We start from the raw sequence: 14158 nt of genomic DNA, 5'->3' as shown, positions 1-14158 counted from the left end.
ACTGTTGATAGAGAAGAACTGCTTGAAATTAGGAACTCCTGATTTTCACCAGTTTTGTCAAACCTGGATGTGAGAGATTGAGGAGACTCAGACACTTCAAATTACTTTTTTTATTTAATTGTTTTAATTATTTTATGATCATCACTTTGTTGTTACACTCTGTGGTTTCATGTTATTTAGTTTTATAAGAGTGTACTTTTGTGTTTTCAAAGTTTTACATAAATTATTTAATGCTGCTTTCTTGCTGTTCAGACACTTCTCTACTAGATCTTCTAGTTCTGTAAAGTTATTTAATTTAAGTTATTAAAAGTTATTTTTACAAGTTAAAGGGGCTCTACTTTTCTAGGTAAGCTTTTTTAAAATTAATCTATAAAGCATTGTTTAGCACTTTTGATTTTCTGATTTTGTTCCTCAACGTTGTGAGTGAGCTGTTTTTGTGCACTGTTTCTATCGGCGGCTGGTATTGTTCCCGGCTGTGAAATACCTGCCATAAATTCTTGCCCTGGGTGTCAATTGCTGCATTTTAGAATTTCATACATGTATATTTGAGTCCTGTGTGTCTGGTGCTTTTGATATTCTTTGATTATGGCTCACGCTTCCATGTCATCTACTTGCTCCCAGTGTGTCAAACTGGTGTTAGAACTTCAGGAAAGAATCCATACCTTAGATCAGGGGTGGCCAACACTGGTAAAAATGAAGTGTTAAAATTACTTTAAAATATTAAGGCAAGTGTTTGCATGGATCTTTTTGAGTTGAATTAACTTGCTGTAGTATTAAGTAAATGTAACCCATCTAAGTCACTTAAATACATTTAAATAAATTATCACAGTATAACTAAAATCAATATGTTGAGTTAACTTAAATATTTTGAGTTGACGGAGGGTTGGAAATTAAGTTGAACATAGTTTTTTAAATAAACACAACTAAATAAATTCAAAGTTTAGTCATTCAAATTTAAGTTGTAAGAACTAATTTCTTCTACCAACATAGAAAGATCATTGCAAACACTTGCCTTAATTTTTTTGCTTTTGTATTACTTAAAATAAGCCTCCTTAACTACCACTCAAATAAATCAATTTCCAGACATCAAATACAATTTTTGCATTTATTACAAACAATTAGAATTTTTTTGTAAATTTACTGCAGTTAAATAAAACAAATGAGATATTATTGCTTAAAAAAACAACTGTCTTTCTTGACAATTAAGATGTTCATCGTTTGTTGTGAAAATTTAGATGCTCTCCTAGCTCTGGCCACATCCTATTAAAATACACAACACAATAACATTGGAATTTTGTGTGACATACTTACAACTTGGTGAAGTATGTGCGTACGGACATACAACTCAGTAACAGGCTGGAAAAGAAACATCAAGACACTATAAGAAATATGTTTATTCCACCATAGTGAGGGTATTTTTTATATTATTTTGCAGATAGGAGTCTCTATCATCATAGACCTAGAAAGTACTTGTGTGTGAACAGGTGTGAAAGGTGCCGCAAACCACAGTCCAGACCAATGGACCAAAATTTAGTCCAACAAAAAGTGGTGGACCATGGTTTGCTTGCCGCATAAACAGACAAATAACAGTAAGTTGAATTAAACTATCATCATACACATGCACATTTGTCACACAACAGTTTGGACCCAATAGGTACACACAAATTAGTAGGAATCTGTTACATTCATTCTTCTGCAAGACTTTATGCATGCACATATGGTCAGAGTATGCCAGGGAATCAAAATTCAGCCCAAAACCTGGAAAGGCAATTGACCAAATTTAAAATGTGCCAATATTAAATGCTGTTCACAGTCAAGCACACCAATGCACAACTCGAAGAAGAACAGTGTTGTACATAATGTGTAATGCATATTATCACTATCAGCATAAACAATGACATCAGTGCATTGATAGAAATATATTGTAGTTTACTTACAAAACATTCTGTGAAAAGCCCATGTTCCCCCACATACTCCATCAAGCTGTGCATGATGACTTCTTTTGTCAATGCTGCATTCTGCCTACACAAATAGAAAACATTTGTTTCATCAGGAAAACAACTCTCAGGTATAGCTAATCCGGCTTGGTCCTCAGAGACTGTCTGGGTGTCCATGAGAACAACTTTGAGATACATTGTCTTGAATATCAGTGTTCAAATAAAAAAAAATGGTTTGTGTGAACTAAGAACATGTTAAAATTTTACATTTATGGCATTTGGCAGAGTGACTTACATTTTATCTCATTTTCATACAAGTGAGCAATTGAGGGTTAAGGGCCAGCAGTGGTAACTTGGCGGAGGTGGGATTTGTGAAATGTAAAGGTTCTATATCAACTTAAGTTATTCCAAGAATATAATTTGGAGGTTCTTCAAATTTTAAAAAGTACACATCTCATTTATAAAGTGGTGGAAGCAAAAGTGGTTGTAATAAAACACTACAAAAAAACAAAATAATGTAGTGTTCAATTACCTTGTGCAAACAACTCATTATGCCTCGGATCCATTGTCCTGCTGCTCCTCCCTTGGCTGAATTGATTAAATAAAACGGAGATCAACAGAAATTTGGCACAAACTGTGGGAATAACTGTGGGAAATGCAGTATATTTACACATCATGAGAAAACAAAGAACATAAAATATATAGGGCCTTTTTAAGGGTCCTGTATTTATATAGGATTTCTTAATGCTGGTCCTAGTGGCACATTTTAGTGAATTACAACATACATGCACAAAAGGACCGAACTAAAGATGAGTTAATGAGCTAATACGTATAACCATTTGTGATGGGTTACGTTAAGGGAAAACAACAAATGTAGACCAGGTTTGAGAATTAGAGGTTTAAAAATATTATACACTTAAAATGACACAAATCACTATCACGTATGCATTTTATGTATTTAAAAAAAAAATTTTATTCACATTCTGAGAAACACTGCGATCATATTGTACGTGTGGAGTTGGACCAGCAAAACGGCACGGCCGAACTACGTATCGACCCCCTCGACACAGCAAGTCAGCTCGCTAGCATTTAGCTATTCAGCCCACTATCATTTAGCTATTCAGCACACTATCATTTAGCAATTCAGCACGCCAGATTTTCAGCTCATCATCAACATGGCATGGCCAAAATAGTTATTGCACTAGCATTTAGCTATTCATCCCGCTAGCACCTAGCTATTCATCTAGCTATTCATCTAGCTATTCATCTCGCTAGCATCTAGCTACTTAACTGCCAAGCTTCGAATCAGGACATCCCAAATTACATTTATCCAGATAAAAGCATATTCATATATAGCGATATAGGTAAACTTCTCTGATTAAGGTGCATACAAGCATAAAAAAGCACGACGTTTAAGGGTATTAACGTGATAAAATGAGCAGTAAATTGGGGTTATACCAAAAAGTCAAACAAGAACCCAAATAACGTTAACCTCATGAAGCCAGTTGTGGCTTTAATGCGGACATAATCTGCAAATATACTCTTACAATGATTTTTTACATGTAAATTATGTTTTGACATGTTAAAGGAGATGAGAAACCTTAAATCCAAAGTGTATAATGGCGCCCGTTTTGCAGATTGCTCCCTCTTTCTGATTTGAAATCAATGAAATTAAGTTCTCCCAACGTAATTCACTCTCGTAATGTTACTCTGAAATATAGAAAATTTAAGTAGATGTTGATGAGATTATTGAGTTCAGTTTATACTGTAAAACTGTACGTTCAGTGAACATGAAAATATTTAGAAACAGCATGGGCTTATCTTTATTAAGTATATTTTAAGTACAATTTTGAGTATCATTTACTTTGTCAGCATCATTTTTTACAGTGTAACCCATCAGAGACCAAGAGCCACTTTTTTTTACTGTTAGAGCAAAGAGCCACATCATACACATGGGCACGCTTGGACATCGCCCATTCCTTCCTCCCTCCCTCCCTCTCTCTCTCTCTCTCTGAGAGACCTCTGCTCAGATTTATTGTAAATGTCACAAACAGTCTGGGGGCAGTCATGGTCTGACTGAGGTGCCCTTGAGCAAGGCACCTAACCCCTACTGCTCCCTGGGTGCCAGGGTAGGGCTGCCTACTCTGTTATAAATGTCCTCTGTTCCCCTGCCATTTTGAGAGCAAATTGTTTATTGAAATGATCACGGTGTGAACTCAAGCTAAACTAACAGCATATAAAAAAAACACACACATCTTCGATATAAACATAAGTCGTGATATGCTTGAGGACTTTGGCACTAGGGGTGTGACAATACAATCAGCTCACAAAACGAGACACAATATTGGGTTCACGAGAACGAGATAAAAAAAAACTAAAATGACAAATTATATGACTGCACAACAGACTTATTTAACAGAGTTACACATGCATTTTGAAATGTTTTATTATAACTCTTAACATGCAAGATGTAAGCATGAACTTTTAATAAACTTCTTCCTCTACAAATTTAAATAAAAATAAAATTTAAAATTTAAAATAAAATAAATAAAATTAAATATTTCTCATTTTTTCAAGCGCAAGCAATATTAGTGAGTCCCGCTTAACGGCGGGGTTAGAGACTGAAAGTCTGTCGTAAAACAGTTTTCATCGTTAGCATGACCCTAGATTTAGATGCGCTTTGATCGTAAATACAGTAATGTAAAAAACTAACAATGTTCTCATTCGTGCGTACAGCGTGAGAAAGAGCGATCACATTGCTGAGATGGGCTGCGGTGGAGGCTGCGCTGCCTCAGCTTATCGTACACAACACCCCACTGTGCTGCCACTGCTCCTCCACGCACCGCGGTCGTAACTCTGGTCCGTCGTTAAGCGGGGACTCACTGTATTATGTGCAAAACAAAGTTCTTCTCTTCTCAATACAGAGTGCAAATAGTGCAAACATAGCCTGACCAAGTATGTCACTGAATTTGCTGCAACTACACTGCCATGTTCATTTTTAAGAATATTAGCATGTCCACATATTAGCATCCCCATACTGCTCCCGATATCCTTTGCTGTCTCAACTTGCCAAAGCGCCTTTCTGTCCCTGCTACCTCTGTTCAAGTGAGATATGTTGATTTGAGTACTGAGCTGTGGTGGTGCTGTAAATGTCTCTGCATCGTGCTCGTATTGGCTACGGTGTACAAATTATTTTCATACAATGTTTGCATATGGTCTGTGTCTTATCAGTCACTCTCTTGCCATTTATCATTTCCGACGGGTACTCAAAATGCTGCCAAACAAACAATTTGAAAGTGGCGGGGGCATCTTCAATAGTAATACCTGTATTTTCCGATGTCATTCTGGCTGCTTGCTGGATCACAAATCTCGCAGAGTTACATCTCGCGAGATCTCATGACACGAGATCTCATCACACCACTATTTGGCACGGTTGGAGGAGGTGGGCCACAGCATGGTGAGTTTGCTCATGCATTCATGCATGCACACGGGCTCTGTTATGTACGCAACTGTTGTTTTCTAGGTCAAAAGTGGATAAACTCCGTTCTCAACACTGGTTACAACGCCACTGACCTGCGCTCACTTTTAGGAAGAAGAGAACAGACAGCGGCAGTAGTTTTGAAGCCTCCCTCAGTCATCTGCGGTGCCTTTGCTGCACCTCGTATGTGGTTTATTCTAAAATGTGTGACTGTATCTCACCAACGAGACTCAAAGCACATTCACAATAGCACAGATACTTCACGCCGCTAGTCTCACGTTTTCCTCTACGCCAGTTTTAAAAGTGTTAGTGGCTCACTAGGCTTGTAAAAAAAACGTCCATCACGAAGATATAGCAGTGTGTCGCTCTCAGAGCTAACCGGGCCACGGCACAGATCGTTTGTGCAGGTGAGAGTGCGGGCCAGCTGGGGAGTTGCATGAAGCCGCATGCAGCTCGCGAGCCGCAGGTTGGCCACTCCTGCCTTAGATTATATAAGGGAGGATGAGGAGTTTCTGTACTCAATTCTTGCCACGCAAACTGCTGATAAAACTGTCCCAGCGACTGGCAAATAAAGAAACTTCTCTCTGCCTTGTTGCTGGGATATACTGGGGGCGAAGCCTAAGGTCAACTTGGCCTCAACTCCCAATCCAGTGATCATCAACAGTGATGAAGACTGGACTCTTGTTCAGGGGAAGGAACACAGCAGAAACCAGCACAGCAGCTGCAGCCATCTCCAGAAGAGAACATTCTTTTAGATAAGATATAAAGCTGTCGCCTCAACTAGAGTAACAGAAATCGAGCAGTCACACCACAACATACTGCCTCCCCTTCCAGGACAACAAGGACCTCAAGCACAACCCAATCTGCATCAGAGAAACAACTCCAAATTCGCTGCTAAACATCAGCATGCAAAAAACTCTGGCCACACTCGGACCAACCACCAGGCTCCCAACCGTGCTAGCTGGCAGCATGCTAACGATATCAGGGTGTCTACAGGTTTGACCAAGTGAAAATTAAGACATTTTAAGACTTTTTAATACCGTTTTCCAAATAAAATTAAGACCAACTCGCAAGATCATACACGTTAAAATAAAGCACAAAAACTAACTGATTATTTACATTATTTAATCTAGCTGCTTGAAAACTTCAAATGTGAATGCACAAGACAGACAATACGAGACACAAACATTACAATTTTTTCACTGTACAGTATACACAATGAAACTTTATACAAAACAAAATTCAAACACTGACAACAGCGTCATACCATACACGCTCACACACGCGCGCACACACAAACACACACTAGGCCAGTGGTTCCCAAACTTTTTCTGCCATGCCCCCCTTTAGTATCTGAGAATAGTTTTGCCCCCCCTACACAAACCCCCCCATATTGACACATGTGCACGTTTTAATTCCAAGCTCCATGCCCCCCTGCAATAGCTCCGCGCCCCACCTAGGGGGTGCGCCCCCCACTTTGGGAACCACTGCACTAGGCCATTTTCCTGTTTTTCTGATACACGCTCCAGCTCATGCTCAACCCCTTTCAGTTCAGCTACTTTTTCTCTGAAACGCTTTCTAAGGATGTTTGATTTTGTGATCACCTGGGCCATCAGGGTTCCTGCTTTCCCTTTGGCTTGTTCCGCAAGTAAATTATTATTATAACTGGTTTATACTTGACGCGGCGCAAGGGTCCGCGCGGCGAAAATGGCGTAATCGCGGTGGCTTCGCCCGTGCGCAAGCAGCTCACGCGCTGTCGATTCGCGAGGTCATGCACCTCTCGACTTTTATAACTTCGCGCACCGCGCTTCAGCACAATGAACAAAGTAATGTTTGCAGGGTTCATACACCTTTACAAGGTGGAATTAAAACACTTGTACGTCACTTTCAAGGTCCATTTCAATATTTCCCAGCACGTTAAACTTAATTAAGTTAAATATTTATACATATACTCGAAATGATGCGAAATAATTTGCTTTTTTATCACATTATTTAATGGTGGTTTATTTTCAAAACGCCCAATCTTAACGTCTTCACGTTCTCTCATGTTTCGTACTGGAATTACAAGAGGCTCGTATTTGTTAACGTAATATAAGAGAACTGTTCAGTCAGATAGATATTTGGTGTGAAACGAAGTAGTTACAGTTTCAAGCATTTTCAAGTAGGCTACTTTAGCCTAAATTCCAGCACTTTTCAAACCTGAAACAAAGTAACATTAAAATTAGTCGGGTTAACTGTTCTTTCCCCTGTTTTTGAGGGGTGTTTCTTTATACTACCACATATCGTTTCGGAGGCCACTGCAACGCTTCCGCCGTTCGCGGAGGTTGGTGCGCTACGGTCATTCGCGAAAGTATAAACCAGGCTTGAAGGCAGAATCAGGGAACATGGTTTTAAACAATGAGTCAATTCCTTTGTTGGATCTGTATGACTGGTGACTGGTAACTGTTTTTAGCCCCCATATTACCTCAGCCTTCAAAGTATTGGTAGAGCCACATGCAGCGTGAATGCTACGTTGAGCAGAGCTCGACTGAATGGGTTCTCTTATTGGGCAAAACGTTGATATTAAAGGCTGCTGCTGACGAGCCTCGCTGGTATCTGTGACAGCTCTGAGCCACCAAGAATATTTCTGATCTTCCAACCATTTCTGGCTAAATTTGCATTTCCCCATCTCTCCGAACAGACGTTAACGTACATACAGCCCGCATGAAAATTCAATTCAAAGATTCAAGATTCAAAGCTTTATTCTTCACACATTGTACAAGCACATTGTACAAGCACAGGGTGAAATGCGTCTTCGCCCAGGGCCCAGTGTTAAAGCACCGAAAACCCAGAGCAGCGTCGCCTCGATGGGCGCCACCTTTACGCAGAATGAGAAAACAAAGAGATAACATTGGGAGGAGACAAAAAAATATGACCACAGATTATTCTCGCGAACAGGACAACAGTCTGTGTGCATGCAAAAAATCCCCATAGCACATACAGCATTGATAACACAGACAGTAAGCAGTGAGAGACGTGATCCATTCAGAGAGGGAGGGGGGGGCAGAGGCCTGGCACAGAGTTTTTGTGTCAAAGTTCGCGTTGGAAGGCGAGAGCCATCTCTGACCGTCTCTGTGTGGGGGTAGGAGCAGGTAACCAAGACGACGACCTTCTGGGAGAATTTGTTTGGGCGCCAATGCAGATAAGAAGAATGAGGAATTTAGCAAGGAGCTCGTCCTTGGGAATTTGAGCACACGAACTCCTCTTAAAGTCGGCTGTCTCCCAACTGATCCAACTTCGCACGTAGAGCATTGATCCACGATCGTCTCCAAGCTTTTTCCAACAGTCACAGTCTGTGTTCCAACAGCTCTACCCACCGCATCAATCATATGGGGCACTTGACGTGGACACTCAATAGCTGACTCCACTCTATCAACTCTCCGATAGACCAGAGCAACGCCTAATCCAATCAGCAGAGCCATCGCGATCAAAGTTCCAAATAAGTACACGTCCTCAAAATCTTCCAGGGAGAGAGGCGCAAGACACAAACAACGCCAGGTCCCCCACGAGTCATGCACATATCCAGATGAGAACGTACCGTCCGGGCATGTGGGTTCTCCCGCACCATGACTCCTCGTGGAAAAAATAGTGTCAATTGCGTTGAGAGACCACCTGATCAAATCCATTTTCTTGTTAAAATTCGAAGAGCAGCGTCATGTTACTAAGATAAGACACAGAATCTAAGCTGAGCAGGGCAGGAGGGAGGGAGTGCAGGAGTACAACGTATCAGTTGTACACAAGCTTTCTGTCTCTGCACATTCCTCTGACGCTGATTACAAATGAACATGACATGATTACAAATGAATCACTGAACTGAATCACTGATCAACAGTGTTGGAAACGTTACTTTAAAAAAGTAATTATAGTTACTCACTACTTGTTCAAAAAAGTAACTGAGTTAGTAACTGAATTACTCTATAATAAAAGTAACTCAGTACCAGGGAAAGTAACTATTTGCATTACAGTAAAAAAAAGTTATATGCCAATGACTAAGGATTTTTTGAAAAAGCAGTTTTCAGTCAGTTGAAATGAGTAGATCAGAAAGGTGTTTAACTTTTGCACATCAACAGTGCAGGATAAAATCCTTTAAAATTCCAAATCTTTGAAAAAAAAAGCAAAAGTAAACAGTTACACTACATAAAGTGCATTTACATCTATCAAATTAAATTAAATTCTCTCAACCTGAGACAACTGGTTTGTTCACAACATAAGTAAACTTAACAATAAAACCTATATTCTTAATTAAATAAACCAAATACCCAGTCTGGTAGACATTCAGGAACTTTGAGTATTTTCTTAAATAATGTTTATATCGCCACCTTGAAAATGCAAATTTTTCTTCTGCTTGCTCCTGACTCGCCATTTCTGCCTCTTCTCTGTTTGTGTCATGTGTCACTTCGTGTACGCTTCGGCACGCGTGTAAACACACTGGCTCTGATTGGCTACCATAACGCTGCCTTAGCCAATCACTTACTGACTTGTTAAGTTAAACAGGTGTTACACCGAGAACTGTGACCTATCGAGAACTGTTACTCCTCATTAGCCTGGGCAGCGGTCCACTCGCATTACTGTTAGTATATCAATATATAGTAACGCACCGCTTTTAATGATCAGTAACGTCAACGGCGTTGTAACGACAGGAAAAGTAATTAATTATATTATCCCGTTACTGACAAAATGACGCCGTTACCTAACGCCGTTATTTTTAACTTCATGTAATTCAATATATATCATATACTATATAGTATATGAGCTCTGTATCTTTTACATCTGGGCATTCACTGATTATAAAACAACATTGCAGAATTACAACATTGAAGTGAAATCAGCATGGAAAACCAACTTCTCTACCTTGATTGATTCTTCCAAGAATAACTCAGCTGCTCTGTTCATAAGTATAGACCGGCTAGTAAACCCCAGCTCCTTTATCTTCCATGAATCTGTCTCAGTTGAAAAATTTCATGAGTTTGCAATATTTTTTAGGGACAAGATTACTAGTATAAGGCAGAACATAGCAACAAGCACTAATAGACTCTCAACCCTAATATCAGTTAATCAGTTTAACTGTAATATGTCTTCTTCCAAGAAGTTGACATGGTAACAATATTTAGTGCATGTGGAACTTTTTAGCGCATGTGGAACATTTCATTATAAAAAAAATTACACACACACGTTGAATGAAATTTTATTTTATTTATAACGTTCTCTAAACGTGAGCTTTCAATGGAAAAAAGTCACACCACCAACTGATAAAATCCAAATCAAATATTAACTACATACAGTCATTGTTGAAGCTCCTTAACTTTTTCTCTTTTCAGCCTCTCCTTTCTTGGCATTTTGCTGCAATTAGTAAATCAATATATGCATAAACTTAACATAGTAAAAAGACCAAAAAGTACGAGAAGGAGTTATAGGCTACTGCAGTGGTTCCCAAACTTTTTCTGCCGTGCCCCTCTTTAGTAGATGAGAATATTTTTGCGCCCCCCATATTCTAGGGATGCACCGATTCACGTTTTTCACTTCCGATACCCATTCAGATATCTGAGGCTTAGTATCGGCCGAAATTGATCCGATACCGATCTGATAGAGTAAAACAGTGCTGAATCGACTTTAAACATTTTTTTTTAAACACAGACATACTGAATTACAAGTTTACTGAAAACTCTGCACCAGTATAGTACACTTAAACACACATAAAAATATATAAAAACAACACAACTTGCATGTGTTCAGTCAGTGCAATTATGAATATAACATTAAATGTAAAATACCAAAGAACCTTAAACAGACAAAAACAATAGGTTCACAACTTTGTTCAAACATGAAAAAAATAAACTGCAAGAAACCTTTGAAATGGTTCAAGAATTCTAAATATCATTTAAAATACATAAGGAGATGAAATAAGAGAAACAGCAATACCTATGCGGATAGTTTGCTAGCGCACACATCACACAGAGCACAAAGCATGTAACGGCCAGAAATATGTGTACTGTCTCTTTAAGGGAGCGAGTTGAGCGTGCGTTTGGAATATTGTTGTTTTTTTAGCTTTCTGCCGTAGACCGACTGAGACCACTGCTCTTTATTTTATTTCTGTAAGTAAAGCATTCAATGAGCTTTGAACAACTCACCAGTTCATGTATGACCAGTCAAGTAGTGCTGGAGCCCAGCTTTATTTTGGTCAACCAGCAAATAAACAGACTAAGTGGAATAGCACCAGCGCGAGTACGAGTCAGCGATTCACCTCTCCTCTGTGTGCTTCGTGTTTCACTCGTCTGTTAACTGTCCGAGTTCACTTCTATGCGGGACAGAGTGGATATTTAAGGTTGAACTAACTCCGAAAAGCATTACAAGCATAGAATTTGACTGAATAGATCTGTTTTTATAGATCGGTCACATTGTCACCGATACCCGATCTAGAATTGTTTCAGATATTAATATCGGAATCGGTGCATCCCTAATATTGACACGTGCACATGTTTTACTTCCAAGCTCCGCGCCCCCCCTGCAATAGCTCCCCCACTTTGGGAACCACTGGGCTACTGAGTGTTGTCATTACATGAATGCAGATGGGCATTTTTCACAGTTAATGGGGAATTTCCCGTTTCTTCTTTCACAAATGAATGTGTTAATTTATGTTTACCTTAATTATTTGTATGTGGTCGTCCACATGTTATCATTGATTTGGGCTAGAGCGACTAGTTTATCAGGTGACCAGACGGCTAAAAATGCTTAGTAGTTTGGTGCTGTATGAGACATTTTACTGCACAACAAAATGATTTCACGTTTGGCTTTGAGGGCAAACGGTACGATTTTACTTGATGTGTATGTTACCTGGCTGTTGGGGCACGGGAGAAGAAGCCTATCTGTGACCTTACGTGCTTTACTGAAGACTCTTCCACCACTAATATGTATATATATATATATATATATTAGAGGTGGGCATAGATACATTTTTTTCATCTAGATTAATCTCACTGAAATCTTGAAATTAATCTAGATTAATCTATATTAAAATGGCTCATATGCGTGCTACCCAAGTAATGACTAAAAGTCAGTTTTTGAGATAGGATTTCTTAATACAGAGGGTGCATTAGACCAGGGGCTCATCTCCTGTTTCCAAAATGCCTGCTTGAGAAAGCTGTTCTACTTTGATACTTGAAGAAAAAAAAACATGCTCAATAAAATGTAGGCTACTCGTGTTCAACGGTTTAGTCAGTTAAACATGAATTTGTAAGCCTACATACTGTACAATAAATAACATGTTTATTCAGCTAAACATGATATTTGAAATGTAAGCCAACATTTAGTACATTTAACCTCAAGGACGTAATTTTCAAAAGTCAGTTTTGGTCCTCTGTAGTTTTAACGGTTAAAAAGAAATATTTAAATAGCGACGAATCTAGCGCTAGGACCATGCAGAAAACAACCACTCCGAGCTCCGCTCCGGTAACACTTTACGTTCCTAAAAATGAATTTTCCATGAAGCAAACCTGGCGACTTCGTGGCTGCATCCATGTAAAAACACGTACGATTTGTAATTCACAGGTTTAAAAACTCGTTCTCTCCCGTACTGTGCAATTTGGTTAGGAATACAGCCGAGCTAAACTATCAAGTTGAAAGTAATAATAATAATAATAATCTTTATTTGTATAGCACCTTTCATACATACATGTAACTCAAAGTGCTTTACAGTATAAATAAAAGAAACATTAAAAGGAGATAAGACAAAGACAAAAAGACAAAAAGAAAATGTTAAAAGAAATTAAAGATAAAAATATTAAAATAACATAAAAAGTAAAAAGTAAAAGTAATCATAGTTTGCTTAACCATTTTGACCCAGTTCCCAACCCAACTTTAAGAATAGATTAACGGCAATAATTTTTATATCGCCCGATAAGAGTATCAAATTAACGACCGCCGTTAACGTCCCACCCCTAATATATATATATATTAGGGGTGGGACGCGATTAAAAAAATTAATCGAATTAATTGGAAGCTTTGTAATTAATTAATCGAAATTAATCGCATTTTAATCGCATTTCAGTATTTAACATGAGAAATATTAATTTAAGTTTGAATGATGAATGAATCAATGAACATAATCATAAACTTCAACATCTTGTTTATTTTTCCACCAGTCTACTATGAAGACCAATATATGTGTAGTGTGCAGAAAACAGTTCAGAACATTGGAAATTCTGACCAAAAATGTTATTTAATTTAGGGAGTTTTGCTCAGGATATTGGAAGAATTGAAGTAAATCAGAAGATGTTTTTAATACCATTTTAGATGGTAGACTTTCTTTAATTATAAATATCTTCATAGTGCCTAGAAGTGGTCTTCTGCATGCTCAAAGCAAATGACTGGATCTTCATCATCTATAGATTCATCATCTATAATATGAGCTGTCACACCAAGATCATTCTTGTTGCTAACAGAGGTCCAGTGATCCCCAGTCAGAGCCACATTTGTGGCACTCTTCACAATAACCTGTTTTAATTCTTTCCTCATCATACAGCTGCTGGATTTTCTTCGACATTGTCTTTCTGGGGTGAGTTTCCCAAAACGTTCTTAGTGCCAAGTACTTCGTCACCTCGTTCTTACGTACGAGGTTAAGAAGTACTTGGCGCTAAGAACGTTTTGGGAAACTCACCCCTGGACGGTAGTTCGTAACTTGCATCAGTTGACGCAATTCGTAGCGCTT

At 38.7% G+C, this 14158-nt stretch overlaps 1 protein-coding gene across 7 annotated transcripts in view; it reads left to right on the top strand.

Moving 5' to 3' along the window:
• Positions 1–14158, top strand: part of osbpl8 (oxysterol binding protein-like 8) — a 154760-nt gene that overhangs the window by 64339 nt on the left and 76263 nt on the right. The window lies entirely within an intron of this gene.

Source organism: Brachyhypopomus gauderio, chromosome 5, assembly GCF_052324685.1.
Source record: "Brachyhypopomus gauderio isolate BG-103 chromosome 5, BGAUD_0.2, whole genome shotgun sequence".
Taxonomy (NCBI): domain Eukaryota; kingdom Metazoa; phylum Chordata; class Actinopteri; order Gymnotiformes; family Hypopomidae; genus Brachyhypopomus; species Brachyhypopomus gauderio.
This window is presented reverse-complemented; position numbering and strand designations above follow the sequence as displayed.